The 21,073-nt window shown below is 30.3% G+C and overlaps 2 long non-coding RNA genes across 2 annotated transcripts; both read right to left on the reverse strand.

Moving 5' to 3' along the window:
* Positions 1 to 9,805: 9,805 nt before the first annotated feature.
* On the reverse strand, positions 9,806 to 10,973 carry LOC112751756 (uncharacterized). Its single transcript, XR_011874261.1, has 2 exons — positions 10,592 to 10,973; positions 9,806 to 10,088 (listed from the first exon to the last, which is right to left on the reverse strand). It is a non-coding gene; the product is annotated as an uncharacterized lncRNA (long non-coding RNA).
* Positions 10,974 to 14,122: 3,149 nt separating this feature from the next.
* On the reverse strand, positions 14,123 to 19,691 carry LOC140180176 (uncharacterized). Its single transcript, XR_011874263.1, has 2 exons — positions 19,383 to 19,691; positions 14,123 to 14,408 (listed from the first exon to the last, which is right to left on the reverse strand). It is a non-coding gene; the product is annotated as an uncharacterized lncRNA (long non-coding RNA).
* Between the last annotated feature and the right edge of the window lie 1,382 nt (positions 19,692 to 21,073).

Below are 21,073 nucleotides of genomic sequence, written 5' to 3' on the forward strand. Positions count from 1 at the left end.
CGGATGATAAGCAAAGATTGATTTCAGTCTAATGAACTTACATTTTAGTTGGAGTTGGGGGAAGCGTGGGTGTGCTTTCTTGAAGTTGTTGGGGGGGGGGTTCAGGAGTGCTGCACAGTTACACACAAATTAATCATGGCGTAAAAAAAACTATTCAGGAACAATATACACCCAAACTGTTACCAAATATACACCCGAACTGTAACCCAATATACTATTTCTTACGTTTTTGTAGGTCCTTCAATTTGTAGCAGAGGGTTTGGTTCAAAATCTGTCTCAGGTGTTTCTTCAAATTCTGGCACAGTGGTTGTTTGCGACACTGGCACAAAAACTTGAATCGAAACTCTAAACAAGAAGAAAAATGAAAGGTTAACAATGCCTTTAAAAATAATAAGGTTATAAGCTTGAAATATTCTTGAAATACTCACATTGCAAGTGCTTCCGACGGTGTCCGTTCCCTCACAACCATCATATTTGAATCAGCCGGCTCACTGGCTGACTGTTGAACCGGACTCAACCTAAAATACACCCAAAGAAAGTTAATAAATACACCCGAACAATTCAAAAAGAAGTCAGGCTTTATTTTTTGAGAACTTACATACTTGCAGTTTTTGCTTTTTTTTCCTCCCTTTTTTTTCTCGAATAAAATAATAAAGGGCTTTTTTTTCTAAAAAAATATATACAAAATTAGAAGTAGAAGGTAATAGAAGAACAAAAGTAACGGTTATTTGAAAGAGAAATTACATGCTCTCTGCCGGCTTGTTTACACTACTTTGTTCTGTGCATCCTTGATAGGGATGATCATCACTTCCCAAGTTCACATCCGGTATTCTAAACAGATTTCATGTTACTCAGACAAAATATGATACAGGTATAAAATAGACCCAAATGAATGCACAAGCTACAACCAACAGAATGGACAATATACACCCAACACAACAAACGAAATACACCCAACTTAATAAACAACATACACCCAACTTGATCAACAAAATACACCCAAATGGTTCCACAAAATACACCAAAATCATGATAACAAGATTTTATTAAATAAAGCTTCTTATGTTTCAGAGGAGACATAGCGACCTTCTGTCGATCGCAGGTCAGCTTCGTTCTGCCTGCGAAACAAGAAACAATTATTAGCAAAGAAAACACACTAAAATCTGAAATATACACCCCAACAAGACATACCCCTCTGCTGCAGATTTTTCATCGATTCCTCTTAATAATTCATCTAGATCTTCACTTCCTATTTCATATCTCTCACTACATTCATAAAAGAAGATGTTAACAAAAATAATTATGATGATAGACGGTAATATAGCTTACGAGGTACTGTACCCATCATTGTATTGATCTTCTTCAGGAGATGAATGCTCAACAACAACCTTTTTCTTTTTAGATTGTGTTCTGGGTGGAAAAAACAAGTATGAATCAGAAATAAAAAATTAATTTTATCACAGAATATTATCCAAAGAAGTGCTTACTTTTTTGGTGTTCTTTGTGTCTTTTTCTTTTTCTTTTGTTTCTCCACCGGTGATGATTCTTCGCTTCTATAAGTTAATAAGAGACACTTCAGTTAATACACAAAATCTTTATAATGAGGCCAAAAGAAAGGAGTAATAATTTCAGAACATTACTCATCACTTGATTCAGATTCTGAATCAGAATCTGAATCCTCTTGACTCTTCTTTCTTTTTTTGGAGTCCATTCAGGAAGGCAAATAATCATTATTTAGAACATACTAAAGATATAAAATACATCCAAATGAATGCACAAGATACAACCAACTGGATCAAAAATATACACCCAACATAATAAACAATATACACCCAACTTGATAAACAAAATACACCCAAGTGGTTCCACAAAATACACCCAAGTCGACGAAGAAATTACACCCAATTATGGTACTTACTTTTTTCCCTTTTTCTGGGTTGTTTTCTTGGTGAATCCTCTGAGTCTTCTTGAGTCTCAGACTCAGAGGTAGAACTATCACTGTCAGTTGTTTCTGTCTCCGAAGACGATGTTGAACTCGCCTTCCTTTTTTTTGTTTTTTTTATTTCTTGTTTTTTTTCTTTTTTCTCCATTTTTTTCATTTTCTCTCTTGTTTCCGTCATCTTTACAATCCCCTGAAACATTAGATATTTTAGTTATCAGCATTCAGGTAAATAAAATACACCTAACATATTACGTTCACTTACCAAAATTTCGTCTGTTTCTGCACTCATTCTTTCGACCAACTGCTCCTTACTCCAGTTGGCAATCCAGGGTTTTGGCGGTCTTTTAGCCCTCTTCTTGCCCTTGTTTTTAGAAAGATGAAAGTAAATTATCATCAGGGAAAAGAGGCAGCCATCGATTGCCTTCTTCTTTTTCTCCTTGTAGTCGGTTATGCCCTTGACCATAAAGGTTAAAACATGCCCCCCCAGTTTCGCTCCGTTATGCTATCCATCTCAAAAATTGGGGCCAGGTGCACAGGCGAGATTTTGTTTATTGTCGTTGGTAAAAGGAACGGCATCTGTATATAGAGGATGAAAATCCTCTTGAAAATTAGGTGTTCCTCTTCATTACCAACGCCAATATCCATCATCTCATCTGTAAGACTTTTGAAGGTCTTACCCTGGAATCATCTAAAAATTACTTTGTCATCCTCAAAAAGTTTCTTATAATCGACTTTCTGAGGAAATAGATCTCCTACAAAAAGGAAAACAACAAAGTATCAAATTCGGTTCAAATACACCCAAGCATCAACTTAAATACACCCAAGCATCAATTAATATACACCTATAGTTTTTAGCGAGTTACCTGTTGCATTGATGCCAAGCGCATCACCTATTTTTCTTGGTGTTATTTTAAAAGAACCATATCCCATTTCCAGTCTGTTCTCCCCTAGTTTGAAGTTGTTAGCCAGCTCCCTTAACACTTAGTGATGCACCCTTAGTGGTGGGATGTGCATCAAGCCACCGAATCCCAAATCCCTCACAATTGTTTTCTTTTTCTCACTCATGTTTCTGAATTTATCACTTAAGAGATGTGTTGCATACTTAAGGTCTTTTGTTTGCTGTAAACAAAAATAAAATTATAGTCAGATATAATTCTATTATATAAAACTGATTTCATGTAAGACATATATTTGTTCTTACATTTCTTCCAAGTTGGTTTCTCGCTGCCATTTTCTCTGAAATGAAAAATATACCCAAAGATATCAGTAAGATACACCTATATATATGAGTCAGATACACCCATTGATAACAGTAAGATACACCCATAGATATGATTCAGATACACCCATATATATCAGTCAGATACACCCATAGATATGAATCAGATATACCCAACAATTTATGCCATATACACCTAACAAGTTACTCCATATACACCCACTAAATTATGCAATATACACCCAAGAACAACCAATATTACAAGGACAAGCAATATCAGAATAGTTGCAACAGTTGATTATATTACACTATATCAGTTCAGAAATTTACATCCAACAAATTATGCCATATACACCTAACAAATTACGCAATATACTCCTAAAAATCAGTTACGAGAAGAACTAGAACAAGAAGATAAAACGTAGAATAACTAAGAAGAACAGTAAAACCTAGAACCAAGAAGAACATTAAACGTAGAATAAGAAGAATATTAAAAACAGTAAAATGAGAGATAGAAGAAGAATAACAGTAAAACCTAGAAGAACGTAGAAGAACAGTAAAACCTAGTTCTTCGATTTCGAAATGTGAAAAATCTACAAGATGAGTAAATAGTAACGTACCTTGAGTAATATTTCTTCGTTTTCTCTTGAAATTGTTGATCGAGAGTTCTATCTTTTGTTGATGGTTTCTGCTAATCTCTGCGACGAGTTCTATCTTTTCGGTTTGGAATGTTGCTCGAAGTTTGAAGGTTTGTGTTTTGTTCGAAGGAGAATTGGAAGAGTGCGCCATAACAAGCGCCTTTTATGAAGCGTAACCGTTGAGTTATGCGCGTGGTACTGACGCTCCATTCAAAGGGAGTGAGTGCGCGTGTCTTTATCTTGGGCTGGGCCAACTTGTAACACTTGTAGGCCTTTTTTGCTTATATGTGTAGCAAGTCTCAATATGATATTAACTGAAAATGAGAAGTGTTTTAGACATATAATTATTTATTAGTCTCTTCCGATCCTACTAACTTAAATTTAAAAAAAAAAATCATTTCATAATTTGATATCAGAATTTTTATGATAAAAAGTCTAGAGTTCAGTTATTTATAGACTCCAAAAAAAAGAATTAAATATAAAACAAATTAAAAGAGAAAAAAAGCTTATGTAAAATTTTAATCAAATTTAAAAAAAATTATTTGAGAGAACGTATTAGAGATCTAACTATTATAATTATATTATTCTTATTTGCTTAGCTATTTTCATGTGAATAGTTTTTTATTTTAAATATTACTTAAGGCTTATTTTATTTTTCATATATATTTTTGAAAATATAAGACAATAGGTATTATTCCTAGTGTTTAATAACAAAAAATAATTCAAGACCTATCTATTCGGACACCTCACATAAGAACTATTAGGAAAGAATTTCGCTAGGGAGTTAATGGAATATTTGTACAATGTGTACAATGGACTATTTGTTTAGCTCAATATGAGTTAAAAAATGAACATTTAGGATAAAATAATACTAATTTCTCAAACACAATACACCCATATTATCTAAAATAATCATTCGGATACCAGGGATAATAAACATCTGATATCCTACTGAATCGAACATCCCTAAACCTTCATTGTACATATTATTATACAGATACTCTATTAACTTCCTATACTTTCTCATTACGAAATGATCCTCTGCAAATCCAATAAATACTCTAAAAAATACCTTCATGACCTAGGCCTAAACGGTTTGAGCCGACTTGGAGAGCACGCTAAGAGGCCCTCACTAGACTCCAAGCATAAGTGTAATTTCTTCGAGAATAAATTCTCTCGATCTTTTTCAATTAAAAAAATAAAATATAATTTTTAATATTTCAATGTTTTTTTTATATTTTTTTTATTTCATCTATAAAATATATAATAAAAAATAACACTTTATCCGGTTAAATAACACAAAAAAAATTGAGAAGATCTGCTCTGGATTTCCTCCCTCCACTTCTAGTGCGACCTGACCCTCAAGAAAAGATAACCAAACTGCAATAGGTCTTATTACTTAATTAATAGTTATTTTATTTATAATATATATTTTGAAAACATAGCTTGATAAAAATTGTTCCTAAGGAGTCTAATAGTAAAGGTCCAAGGTCTATTTGCTCGACCACCTCACAGTAACAATCAAGAAGGAATTCAGAAAAAGATCTTGTCAGAGCAAAAGACTACTTTCAAATTTCAATAGTATCATAGACTAACAATATTTTCAGACCTACTTATTGATTAGGTTTATTCTAATTAATAATTAAGCAATTCATGTTTGACTCGGAGCAATTATGAATCAAATCTATCAATAAAATCTTATGAGTTTCCAGTGAGGAGTATAAACTGAAGGGAAATAGGAGAGAACGAAGGGGGGGGGGGGGGGAGAAGATAAGAGAGATCCACAAAAAAATTATAGAGATTATTAATCATGGGGCTAGGTCACTGTATAAATTAGTTTTGGAACAATTTGTATTATTGATAGATATATAATTATTTATGTATTTTTTTTTTTTAAAACATTTATGTATTTTTTTTTAATTTAAACTTTTAAAAAAAATAATTTTATAATATATAGTATTGAGCTTATATCATCTATTAAAGATTTAGAGTTCACATGATGACAAAAAGGGGATTCCCAACATAGTTCTAGACATAATGGAACAACCAAAATAGGAATAAATAAGAGTAAAGCAACTAGGTACAATGTTCAAGTAGCGAGGTTCTTGTTCCATCCATCAGCTTCTTCGACTTGCTTTTCACAAACCCAAGGAGTTCTGAAATTCAATTGCGCTCTTCCTGACCAATTTCAAACGTGATATCCGGTTAAAGCTTCTCCTTCAAAAATGAATTTGTTATGCGCCTTCTAGATTTTTCATATCAAGTTGTAGCTTCTCTCATCTTCATCTTATTGTTCCTTTTGTACATCATCTTCTCGGTTAGTTCAGACCACCGTTGCCAGGTTTCTTGGTCGCTTTGTATTTCAGGGGTTTCAATTCCAGAACAGAGCCATGCGCTTTGGGACTGCATATAGCTAATCAGAGAATAGTGAACAGATTCTTCAGCTAGGTTGCATCTTCGGCAATACGAAGAAACAGTGCTAATTATCCTTTCGTGGATCCTTTGGCTCACTAGCAATCCCTATCCATTACTTTCCACAAAAAGCTCTAATTTTGGGTTGTACTTTCAGGTCCCAAATAGTGTTTCGATCCAGAACTTCTTCTGTTGACATTGAGTAGGCATTAGTTTCAGTGGTGGGTGATAAAATTGGTAGGCCAATTCGTATCTTGAAGTTGCTGTGTAGATTCCTTCCATCTCCCGTGGCCAGATAACAAAATCTTGCCCCTCATTAATTTCAGTCGGTAGGATAGTTTGTGATATTTCTAAACTGAACTGATATGTTATGAGTTGCTCGTTCCATTGTCTTCTTTCTGTTATGAGTTGATTAACCTATATCAATTGCTGGTCCCTGGTTAGAATTGTTTGGGTAGCTAGCACTGACTGGTTCTTGATCCATAGATCCTCCCATATCCAAACAAAGTGCTCATTACCTATTTCCATTTCACTCCCTTACTTAACCTTCCTCCCTTCCAACCCCATGAAAGGTTAATTCCAATTACAGTCCTTAGGAAATCAGAATATCTGAAATACTTGCTTTTATAGACTTTGTGAATTAGCGAGTTAGGCTTTGTCTGTAATTTCCATCCCTGCTTACCCATCATAGCTAGATTGAAAGCTCTAAGGTCCTTAAAATTCAGGCCTCCCTGAGATTTTAGTCTGCAAATGACACTCTATTTTACTCAATGCATCCTCCTCTCCATATCCCTCTGACTCCACCAAAACTATAACAACATCCGGTGAATCTCTTCCAGCAGTGTCTCTGGAAGTTTAAAGTAGCTAAGAGTGTAAATAGGGATGGCTATTGCCACCACTTTTATAAGGACCTCCCTCCCACTAACTGATAACAGTGATTGTTTTCAATGTTACAGCTTCTAAGAAACCTTATCTTTAACATAATTTAAGGTAGCCTTCTTCGTCCTGTTTATTATAGCTGGTAACCCGAGGTATCTATCTTGATTACCCACGTGAGGAACACTAAGGATTCTTGCTAACTTTTGCCTTACTTTGGATGGTGTGTTATGGCTAAAAAACACAGGATTTATCAAGATTGACCACCTGACCACTGAGTAATGAATATGTGTGTATAAGATATTCATTAAGTTATGGCAAGCTCTGTAGCCTAATTGAATAGTATAGAATTATCTACGAAGAAAAGATGGTTGATAGTATGACATCTGCGATTTAGTTTCAAACTCACAATTTTGTGTCTCTATTCTCCTCTGTGAAGTAGATGGATCAGACCCTTTATGCAAAAAAGAAATAAATAGGGAGAGAATGTCATATTGATGCTACTCTCTACATGGCTTGAAAAAGTCATGAGGTTGTCCTTCTAAAGTAACAGAATAAGAAATCTTCGTCACACACTCTTTTAACCAGCCAATCCATTTCTAGCAGAAACCCATTTTCTTTAAAATATTCCATATAAAACTCCATTTCATCCTGTTATTCGCTTTGTTCATGTCTAATTTCAAGGCTAAATCTTGAGGTCCATATATTTTGTTCTTTAGAAAGTGAACAAATTCATGTGCAATGAGAATATTATTACTAATGAGTCTTTCTTTGATGAAGGTACTCTAATTAGCGCTTATAACACTCTCCATAACAACATTCTGCATCCTGTGAACTAAAATTTTGGAGATATAGAAATTAGAAAGTATCTTCATCAATTACGTCACCATAAGCCTTTCCAATCTTTCTCCCTAACTCTTTTGTCTTGCAATATTCAAAGAGTTCCCATAATTGTATCCAAATAAGGACATTATCAAAATCTCTATCTTCTACTATTTTTCCCTATTTCCAGCATCTAATATTGATCATGAATTTTTTGAAAAGCCACGGATGCCTCTCTCTATTCTGGCTACGTCGATCTCATTATCAAAATAGAACTGGAAAATATTCCCTCCATAGCTCTGCACCTTGAAACCTTCAAGTTGTCTCCAAAATGCATACAAGGCAGATTTTATAGTTCCTGCACTAAAGAGCCGAACAGCCATTGTCCTTCCCATTAGACTTTGTGAACATTCATCAATCCCAACTTGAATATATGTGTCTTCAAAGCCTATGATTTCTTCTTCATCATCCAATAAATGTCGTTGCTGTTGAACAACAGAATTGAACAACAGGATTAGCATTGCTTTCCATTGTTAATGGTGTTTACTAGGTCAGACAAAATCAACGACTCATTCGTGTTTGAATATTAGGATTCCTTCCAAAATTCTATCAGAGCATTTTACAAAATTTTATCAGAATTCAGAATCCTATTAATTGTTGTTGACCCAAAAAAAAAAAAGTTCAGCATAAAATGTATAAAAAAGAGAAAAATCTATATAACATTCGTTAAGAGACGTGATAGATACTTAGATAGATATATAATTGTTTAAGTATTTTTTTAATAGATTAAATTTTTAGAAAAAATAATTTTATAATAATTTATTGTAATGGATTTTATTAACTATAGTCACTTGTGAATTATTTCCTAGCATTATTTTACTTCATTTAAATTGTTAATGATTACTAATAATACATTATAAAAGGTAGAATTAGGATATTGAAACTTAAGCACAATTAAAGTAGTTAATAATAAAATAATGTTAGAAAGATAATAATTTAAAATTATTTTATTAACTTAATATTCATAATTTTATATACATAAAAAACTTAGATTATTTTAAATTATTTTTGTATTATCTCCTAAATATTTTTGTTAACAGTGTTATGCATAAAAATCAACATTGGAAACCGCTTTCGAGTTTGATCCATGCATGTACAGTACTTTTTCATTTGTGATTATTCATTTAAATTTTAAATAAACGAGATTAGCATGCAAAAGTAATTGCCGCATAATCATTTCATTTGACCATTTTTATTAACAATGTTAGTTAGATAATTCGTAAATATTATTATTTTACATTGATATTTAATTAATAATAATTTATATTTATATTTATAAAAAAATTTATATATATAAAACATCTATAAATCAACATAATTTATAGGGTAAAGTATATTTTTTGTCTTTGAAATTTATTAAAAATTTAAAAAATATTTTTAAATTTTATTTTGTTTTAATTTTATCCCAAAAGTTTTCGATTTACATTATATATATATATATATATATATATATATATATATATATATATATATATATATATATATATATATATATTCCTGACAACTAAATTTTTAAAAAGTTTAAGACCAATCTAACAATAATACATGAAAATTATGTTTGATTTCTTTGTGTTGAGAGTTGATCTTATAAAATTATTGTTGAATTAGTCTTAAATTTTTTAAAAAATTAACCCTTAAAAGTATATTTGATGCAAATTAAAAATTTATAAGACAAAATTGAAATAAAATAAAATTTAAAGATATTTTTAAATTTTTTACCAAACTTCAGAAACAAAAAATATATTTTATCTTAATTTATTTTTATATTTATCAAAAAATATATATACATTAATAAAATTTATTTATTAAAAATAATTTAATATTTATACTCACTAATTACCGACTAAAATTATTAAAATCTACTATCTCAAGAATATCTGATTTTTTATTACATTCGATGAGGCTACTATTGCTTAGGCTACTATTGCCTTATAGCCTACAAATAAACTATTGAACCACAAGGATAATTGAAGAACATAATAAGAAACTAATAACAAATATCATAAACAAAAGTCTTTTTAAACACCCCAAATTAATTAGCAATGTGAATCATTGCAGGTCTAATCAAAGTGCTCAAACAATCTTGAGATTTATTTAAATTTCAGTTCACACATTATGCCTGCAGAAGCAAATAATTAATCATTGTTGGGTGCTATTTTAGATATTCTCATAATATAATATCAAAATTTTTATAACAAAAAAAAAAGTTAAATTCAATCATTATTTAAAACAAATAACAGGAGACAAATTTTTTAAAAAATCTATATTAAAAACAAATCAAACAAATTCAAAAGAAATTTTGACAAATAAAAAAAATTATATGTTAAAAAAATCAAACAAATTCAAAATAATTTTTTTTTTACTTAAATAGAGGTGCTAAAACTATAATTGTTAATATATTTTTACGTACTCATTAATTTAAACTGTTGAGAGAAATAATATTATAATACAAAATACGATATTAAGTTTTTTTTGGTCTAACTTATTAATCACTCTATACTTAGAAATAAGTCAAAAATTTATCATACAGTGTATATATACAAAAACACGATAATATAATCTCAAAAAGATTTATAAGTTCACAAATAAAAAATAAAAAATCATAAAGACTCATATACTTACCACACATTAAGTCTCCTTCTTAAAACTAGTTTTGCATCTCTTAATGCAGTGCTCTGTTATTGTAAAACTATGTTTAAAGCGCCATTTGCATCCTTCAATACACCTTCTAGTCCTATATTCCTTCTCTTCAAGACTATCATATTGAAATTCAGCAGTCACAGCAGTACAAATAATCATTCCCATAATCAACAATGTTAATGCATGTAGATGTGGTGCACCACTCTTAGCCATATATGATATATGTGCTTCTTCTCTTTCTTTTATTTGTTGTGTTCGTTGGAATTACAATTTTATGAAAGACTATATTTTATGCGCCTATATATAGGCCTAATATATTTTTTAGAATTTTGTCTCCCTCGCTTTACGTAAGAGTCATTAACTATCAATGTGAAAAAAAAAATGTGTTTCCATTGTAGCAAAGTGTTATTACTTATTATCTCTATAAGGGTATTTCTATTATTTTTCATTAAGCTCGATTGCCTCTTCTTGACTTCGAAACATTTCGAGAATAATGGTCATTGTTACATAATGACACTTTTAGAGTAATGTAATTTGAGTAACAAAAGTTTATTGTTTGTTATTAATACTTTTTAGAGTAATGTTACGAGATCGAAAAGTTCTTTAGTTTCATGTCTAACATGTGTCAACTGTTTCTTTATGCATACATTGAGTTTGCAAATAATTTAAAATTCAAAATTTGAATTCGATAACTGTTTGAATTGATCTTCTCCTAACAACTTGACACATCTCAAAATTCTAAAATATTTCAGTAAAATCACGCAAATTTTAAATTAATCTTACAAAAACTAAATCAGTTAAAATTATCATCTTCGAAATATTTTAAGAACATCTCTAATGTTTAGTTTTAGTTTCATTTTATTTTAGATCCCACACAATATCATATGAGTATTTGTGGAACTATATATCATAAAAATTGATTTAAAATTTAATATAAAATTCGCCACTTCAATGCTTGATTTTATTTTAATTTAACACTACATAAAAAAGTTACAATATTCATTTAAAATGGATGCATTTTATTAATATCTCACGTTAGTTCTTCTGTTCAAACAACATTAATGTTTACTGTGTTGACAAATTAAATTGACAACTCATAATACTCACTCATGACTAATCCAATGTGGTTGTTAATAAGATATGTTTATGGAACTATATGAAATTAGTTCCAAGTACACAAACCCTAATCTGATCCATAAATGGAAAGGCGTAGTTATAGTTCGAGCTCTTCAATTCAATGCGAAAAAGAAGGAAGAAATACTTATAATAAAATTCAAACTGCATAAACTTATCTCAAAATGCTTCAATGATTAGTTTGAATTTTATTACAAGTAATTTGGATTTCACTGCTAGCTCTTTTGTCCTGCATAATCCATTAATCGTTAATAAAAAAAGGCATTTGGTCAATGTCCCAGATTTGGAGGTTCTCTACATTTCCGCTACTCATTATGCTGGAGCAATAACAATTTGATCTCTCGATAAGTGGTATGTTGCTGACTTGCTGCACAAAAATCACATTTATGGATGAGATAGGATTTGTGCACTTGGAGATTAATTTGCCATGGTTCTATTAATTTATTGGATTAGCTAAGTGTATTGTGTGTTGTCAATAAACTTGTTATTTCAGCAAACATTAACGTCATTAATTATAGAATAGGCAGAATAATTAATGTGATTAATTTTAAATTTTGAGAGATGATTTTGATTGATTTAATAATCTTTCGAAAACTAATTTTAAAAATTATAATCTTTCAAACACTAATTTAATTATTCACTGTAAAATATTTTCAAGAGTTCATTCAATCCATGCTCTTCGTAATATTTTCGTTTTATGAAACTTTATGTGAATCTTTTTTATTTCAAAATATTACTTGATACTTGTTTTTATATATATATATATATATATATATATATATATATATATATATATATATATATATATATATATTTTTTAAATATTTGGTTAATCTCATTTAGTGGTAAACACGCATCTTCACACAAAAAAATTGTATTGAATTTATGTGATTTTTTGCATAATTTTTTTATTGTCTTATATTTTTATATTAAATTATTTCTTTTGGAATCAATAAAAGGATTGAACTCTAATCTTTACGTCATACAAATTTTAATATTATATTATGATATTATTTTTTAAAAAAAATTTATACTAATAAAAATAGACATATGAATAATTATTATATTTTTAACAACTTAATATTTTACTTTATTTAAGTAATTAATTAATGGAGTCACTCACATAAATAAAGTTGTTTAAAATATTTTTTTTAATTTAAGAATCTTTTATTTCAAGTTTTCAACCGATCAAATTAATACACATCATCGGTTAAATTATATTATTTTTATCAAAATTAAACCGAATAAATTGGTTCGATCAAAAATTAAGTGAACTAAATTTTAAATCGATCTAAATTATTTTTTGTAATATAAAATTTAACCAATTATATATTTTATAATTTGATTGGTTAAAAAATAAAAAAATTTTAAGAAAAATGTTTTAAATTAAATAACTTTATGTGAGTGACCCTATGTAGTATTAATATTAAGAACAAAGGTCAACCACCCAATCCAGACGTGTTGAGATTCTCCGTTACCAGATCTAGTGGAGTTATGAATGATAATTCCATAACGGAAACTCAACGAATGGTAAAAAATCTGTACCATTAAATCGATATTAAAAAAATTTTAGTAATAAAATAAAAATACTAAATTTTTTATAAAGTTATAATTTATATTTTTAAAAAGATTTTTTTATTTAAAAAATAATTTTAACATTATAAATAAATAAAAAAATATTTTTATATTATTATACTTAAATATAGTTATTAGATAAAAGTATATTTTCACATGAAATATCTAAATATAAAATTATTTTTATTTTTTAATAAAATATATTTTTTGTGTTTAATATTTTTAAAATACTTTTAAAATATTTTTAACGTTTAATTGATTCAATTTTATTTTTAATATTTGAAATAAACTTCAATTTTATCTTTTATATTACTTTTTTGTCAATCAATTTTTTTTTTTAATTATATACTTATCACATACTTACTCATCATCGTATCATACCATTTTTTCTCATTCGAGTAGCAATTTCTCTCGACTTCTATTATTTTCATCGAGATTTTCTCTCCATACTTTTTTTTTATTCTACTGCTATTCACTCTATTTTTACTATCTCCCTTTCATCATCAATATTAAAGATAAAAATATATATTTTATTTTTTTTATCTTTTAAAAATTCTTTAAGTATATTCAAATAAATTTTAAGTATTAGAGTGTTTTCATAAATTATTCTTTAATGTGTAATAAACTTGGTGAAAGAAGCCCCGTCATTTCAGAAGCTACGGAATTCGGATAGTCGCAAGAATTTTGAACAAATATTATGCATAAAAAATTTAACTTTGTGAATCGCTTTCGAATTTTATCAGTGTGCAATATTTCTTCATTTGTGATTATTCGTCTAAATAAATTTTAAATTGGATGAGCATGTAAAAGAAATTTCGGCGGCAATAATTTCACTTCACAATTTTTTATTACGTTTGATTGTAGCCTAATAATGGCTACTATTGCCTTAGAGCACAATTTAACTATTAAACATTTAAACCTCAAGGATATATAACTGAAATAATAAGAAAGTAACAAATATATTAACAAAGTATTTAAACATCATCCCGTATTGCAATGTGAATCATTTTTTGGTCTGATCGATGAGGTGCTCAAATCTTCTTCTATATATTGAAATTAAAGATATATTTAAATTTCAATTCTTACATGCCTGCAGAAAAAAAAAATGTTAGGTTTTTTTAGCATAACTATTTGGAAAAAATTCTCTCTCACATAACAATAGTGTTAGTATATATAGACTATAGAGTACTGTACTTCAAGCTCAAAGTATATATATAACACGGAAACTAAAATGGAACACAAAGTAAATTTAAAAATAAATTAAACTAATGAAATATTTGGATTAGTTCCACTTTCCTCTTGAACATTATTATTAGGTTACATACAACTTTAGCCCTTAAACTTTAAAAATGCGCAAATTAACATTTAAATTTTTAAAGATTAAGGACTAAAGATCACATAATCTACAATTCAGGGAATAAATCGCAATTAACCTAAATATTTATTTCATATGTTATTTTGACTACATCTTAAGGCCCTTCTCATATAGGTAAATGATTTATATGCTTTATTTTTCAATATCTTATTAATTTTTGATGAATTTTATCAAATTCTCTCTAAAATAACATAAAAATTATTCTCTATGATGTGTCACATCTTAATTGAATATTTATTTTTAATTTGAGTTATTATCTTAAGCATAGTTAGATTATATTGTAATAAATTTTTAAAAAGGGTAAATGTATAATTTATTAAACGATTAGAAACTGATTTTTTTTCAAATCACGTTAACGGTAGCCCTAATACTAAATTCTTCTTCCTCGTTCTCTCTCAATGTCACTCAGCAACACTTCCTCACTAGTCAGCCTCTCCTGAAGTCTCGAACGGCCGAACTCCAGAGTCCAAATTAAAAGTCACGATCGTTGGCTCCTCTGATTCATCTCGCCAGCTCCGGTGCATCTCCAACACTACGTCGTCGCGTTTGTGGCTCCCCTACTCTGCGTCGTTGCGTCTCTTTGCTCTGGTGCGTCTCTCGTCGTCGCGTCCTCGTCCGTCGTTACTGTCACCTGTGGCCAGAATCTGCTTCGCCGTGCTTGGACAAATTGGTTTTCTCTCTTCTCTGCATTCTTAAAACTCCCTATCAGTTATTTTTTATTTATTCAGTTGGTTTATAATTTGATTAAAATCAACGAGACAGTCCTGCTTGGGACAGAGGAGTGAAAGGTCGAAAGTCATTACAGAGAATTAGGATACAATTTACATCTTCTAGAAATGATTTTGGAAAATAGCCATGTTTCATTTTTTAATACTTTAAAAAATTGCATAATTACATATTTTAAAAACTAATTTAATTATAAAATATTCTAACCATGGTTAACCTAATAACCAATTAAAAAGTGACACATAATGTAAATCCCGTTAAATTAGTAAATAATTAGTCAATAAATTAAATTTTGATAAAGAAAAAAATGTGAATATTATATTAAATTAGGATAGAGCTAATTAAAACGAATATTTTGACACTAATTTTAAAGAATTTGGCCCAAGATTGAGCCAAATGAACCGAACCAATTGAACCGAATCTAAAACCGAGCCCGTGGGCCCAACCAACTCATCACTTAAATGAGCTGAAACTCATTTTCTTCCCCATTCAGCAAAAGGGATGCTGAACATAGCCAAGGGGGGAGAGAAACCTTTGTTTCAACTTGTAACCATCACAACTTCTTAATCCGAGTTCCGATCGTCGCACCGTTTGCGGCCACGTATTTATTGCGTCGATCTCTACGAATCCATCGGAACAATTTTATAGATAAGTTACTCTATCACTTCAACCTCTCTATCCCTCAAATTTTCGAATTTTAAGAGAATCCAAGTTGAGAATTTGTTGATTTTGGTTCTCTAGGTTCAATTTAGCTTGTAGAGCTTGTTGGACTTGGCTCTCTTGGTCTGTGGATACGGTAAGGATCACTAACCCTAGTCAATTTCTTGGATTTAGTGTGTTGGGTATTGAATTTGGGTGTGTATGTATGATATATGTGTATTAGGCTTAGCTTGTAAATGTGTATGTTGGAGCTTGCTTGAGTACATTGGAGGCCTGTTGGAGTTTGGGAGACCTTGCCTTGGAGATTTTGAACCTTGAGAGTTGTATTTGGTGCTTTGTTGGTGTCTCGAAAAATACATGAAAATCGGCCAAAGTATGGTTTTAGTTTTTACGTATGTAATATATAATGTTCTGTGAAGACTTAGCTAGTTGACTTTAAGATAGGAATGAACGTATAAGCATATAAATTGATTAGTGCTTAATGATAAATGTTTGAGTTTTGGCTTAATTATTGATATTGGAGTTTGAATGTTGGATTGCTGAATGATGAATTATTGATGCTTGTAAATTGGGAAAAGAAATGAATACGAGTTGTGGTGGTGTGTTGTGAATGTTGTGACTAAAGTTATGAAATTTAGGTATGAGATTATGTACATATTGATGTATAATTGATTGAAGTAGGTTATGGATGACTTTGGTAAAGCAAATGGTATGTGGCTATGTTGAATGTATGTAATGGAAGTATGACTAGTGTTTGGTTTAATGAAAATTGAGGTTGGAAGCTTTTTGAGTAAAACTGATTTTTGGCCGAACTTCGATGAAGTATAACTTGGCTTCCGGACTCCAAATGATTTCAAATTTATTTTATATGAAAATTGGATTTGTGAAGTTTACGTCGTTCAAAGAACAGAAGAAAAAGAATTTGAAACAAAAAAGTTATGCGTGTCGGAAGTTTAGGGTCCCAAAATAAAATTCTGCAACTTTTTCAGATTCAGCAAAATTTTTGGAAAAATGTATTTCCACGCGTATGCGTGACCTGGGATTTTCGTACACGTCCAGATACTTGCGACGCGACCAACCCTTTTGGGTTGGGATTCATGCGTACGCGAGCAGGAGGCTTGAGTACGTGAGTAAGGATTTTTCATGCCCACGCGTACGCGTGGCCCTTGTTTTAGCAAATCTGGGTTCTTGAATTTTAAACCTAATTTTAAAATTCTAAACTTCTATTTTCATTCTTTTAGTCATAAAATAAAGTAGTAAGCCTAGTAATTAGCTGAAGTTAGGAAATAGAGATAACTTGGGGATGAAGTAAAGCTGAAAAAGTGATTAACTAAGTTTGGAAATATGTAATCTTGGAGCGCAGTTGGTGCTATGACTTTGATGGTATGAATATGAAATGTTTATAAATGATTATGAATATTATTTGGCTTATGCACTCAAATGATCTGAGATACGAGTTTTCTTGGGTAAAGTACCGTGGCTTGCCACCATGTGTTCCAAGTCGAAACTCGATACTCTATTGACCCTACGTCGTAAAGGTGACCGGGCACGTATAAATTCTCGGGAATGGTAACCCCCATTGAGTAGTACAGTTATATATGAATGCATGAATTATGAATAAAATGAGAAAAAGCTATGCATAGACTCATAGGGATGCGCGACGGGAGATAGTCCAAGGGTTTCGAACTTGTCGGGTTAGCTTGATAACCGACAGATGAGTCTCATCAGCCATAGGACAGGCATACATTATGTGCATTTTGTTTGTTTGTTTGCTATGCATTACTTGGGAATGCCTAACTGAATATATTATGATAATTGCTATATTTGCTACTTGCACTACTTGTCTCCTACCTGTGCTTGCAAATTGTCTGTCCTTGCGAACTCACCGAAGATAGAGGAACGGAGGAAAGGGGGACAAGTTTAGTGTTAAAATTAAGTTTGAACTGAGTTTAGATTTTCCTAGATAACTACCCCTTTATGGTTTTTTTTAGTACTTTAAGTTTTGTAATTTGAGTGTCGGCGTTCTAGGATTGCCTCTGACATTTTCAAAACCTTATATTTTATATGTGTGACACCTTTACCATGTTGAGAACCTCCGGTTCTCACTCCATACTGTATTGTTGTTTTTCAGATGCAGGTCGAGAGGCACCTCGCTAGGCGTCTGGACTTTTGAAGCGGAGTGGTTTCTGGGTTTCATTTTGATGTATAGTTATGTATATATGTACTTAACTTTCTCTCCGACTAACTTGTTTTATTTTTCTCCTCTTAGAGGTTTGTGGAGAGCTAGGTTTTTGGCTATGTATTTTGGGTTTGGGATATGTATATACATATGTAAATATTCTCCGGCCAGCCTTAGCTTCGCAGGCTAAGTTAGGAGCTTGTTATTTTGTACTTTTGGTCCTCTAACTTTCTGTTTATTTATACCTACGATCTTTAGTTTACTTCGCATGCAAGTAATCCGTATTTTTGAGTGTTGCACCTTTTATTTTGCAATTTTGAATTACCTGTTTTTCAAGACTCCTAGTATACTATCTCCTTTTCATTATTATTATTATATATATCTTATTTTAGAGGTCGTAATACCACACCACCTCTATTTTACAACTTAAATGTAAAGCTCTATGCGGTAGGATGTTACACATCACACCAGATAAGTTACCTGTTATTTTACAAAGAGTATGATCGAATTTACCTTAATTTTTATACTACTCTACACTTTTGGTGCAATTTAAAAAAAAAACTAAAATAATAACCTTAATTTTTATACTACTCTACACTTTTGGTGAAATATAAAAAAAACTAAGATAATTTTGAAGTATTTATTATTTCATATATTAATATTGAAAAATATAAAAAACTAATTTTTAAATATTAATATTATTTATTCAACTTTTTTTTTTTACTCACTCTTTTGAAAGTCATCTGAACCACTACGATTCTATCCAATTTTTTATGAATGAATAACTTTTATTTTTAGAAAATTTAGGGTTTAAAATTAGAGTTTAAGATACATAATTTAAAATTTACGCTTTAGAATATAAAATTTAAAATAAAAAATATAGACCGATGTCAGATGAAAAATATTAGCTTCCTAGCTAGTTGAACTCATGATGATTATAATAAACTACTTAAAGTACCATGATTTTGTTTTAATTTTTATTTTGTATCATATAGTTGAATATCCTACATACTTTGTATCTTTGATCAGTTAACACTCACCAATGAGTGGAAAATTTTTCATATAATCAAATATGAATATTAGATAGTTAATATAATATAATAATTTAAAATTTAAATACTTACCATTGTTATAACTTTCTACCGGGGGACTATACTTAGCATTGCATCTCTTAATGCAATCCTCCTTCGCTTCCGGATTATATCTATTGCGGCTCTTGCATGATTGAACACAACGTTTCAGCTTATATTCCGGATGTTGAAGACCATTGTATTGAGCTGAAGACCATTTTGGAATACTGTCATGCGATTCAACAATGATGGCACAAATAACAAATCCAATAATAATAAAGAAACATGTTATTTGTTTATATGTCACACCACCATTTTTAGCCATATGTGTCTTCTTTTTGTTTTGGAAATGCAGATGTATGATATACCATGCATGAAGTTTTATAAAGGCTTAGAATTTCAGAATTGATATATTTGTTACTTAACTCATGTCCTTTTAAATCGCCTTAAGGGTGTCCCCTCGCTTTGTTAGGAGTCATAAGTCAACAATATAATCAAAACCATAAATTAATTTTGGTTGCCCCTTAAATTCATTGAGTTTCGAAAAAAAAAATGGTCTTTACATATTTTGAGATTATGTAACTTATAAATATATAGTTTAGATGCATGCACTAATATATAGTGTCATGATATTATTTTTCTTAAAAAATTAAATTAATAATTGCAAAAGTAACAAATTAGAGAAGTAATTAATCAAACTAAATTAACGTAGAAGAGATCACAAAAGTAACAATCAAAAAAAGTTTCCATAGAAATGTACAAAAGAACGTAAAAAGAGAACTTAAATGTTACCGCGTGTCGCGACCTGAGGAGATGCATCGACAGAAGAAATAACGAAAAAAGAGATTGTTGAAGCACATGGTGGCATTGGTGCTAGCTAGCAGCAAGGAGATGAATGATGGTAGCGGTGGCGATGGAAGTGGCAGCAGCGACGGTGACGGCTGTAATTTAGGATTTCGATTAGGTCTTGCTCAGTCTCCATCTCACTCGAAGCTAACCCTAGTTTACATCTTTAGTATGGGCTTTGAGTATTTGTTTCGGCCTTTAAATGTGCGGGTGTTTTAACTATGTAAATGTTTAGATTTTTATTTTTGGGAATTTTATAAATGATCACAAATAGATGATGTTGGGGAGGTTTTGAAAAACCTCCAACTATAAAACCTCCACCAATTAATAAAAATCTTGTAGTGTCTAAATATTTAGGTCATAAAAAGTTCTAATACTATATTATGAAACTATTTCTTCTGAAAATTTAAACTAATAAAAATAGACACATGAATAATTATATTTCTAACACTTAACATTATTTTACTTCATTTAAGTGATTAATTAATGGAGGTCACTCACATAAAGTTGTTCAAAATATCTTTTCTTAAGAATCTTTTATTTCAACCAATCAAATTACTACACAGATAATCGGTTAAATCATATTATTTTTGTCATAAACCGGATAAAGTTATTCAATCAAAAATCAGGTGAACCAAATTTTATACCCGTCTGAATTAGTATTTTTTTATATAAAATAACTTCAATATCCTTATTATACAAAATGACCAAAATATCCATATTATATATATATATATATATATATATATATATATATATATTTGTTCTCAAAAAACCTACCTCTAACCCTCTCTTCTATGTGTCGTCGCTCTCCTTCTCTTAAATTCTCTACCTCTTCTTCTCTCTGCCACCCTCGTCCATTCTTACCGCCGTACGCCATCTTCCCCCTCTCACTGCTT

This window comes from Arachis hypogaea, chromosome 2, assembly GCF_003086295.3.
Source record: "Arachis hypogaea cultivar Tifrunner chromosome 2, arahy.Tifrunner.gnm2.J5K5, whole genome shotgun sequence".
Classification (NCBI taxonomy): domain Eukaryota; kingdom Viridiplantae; phylum Streptophyta; class Magnoliopsida; order Fabales; family Fabaceae; genus Arachis; species Arachis hypogaea.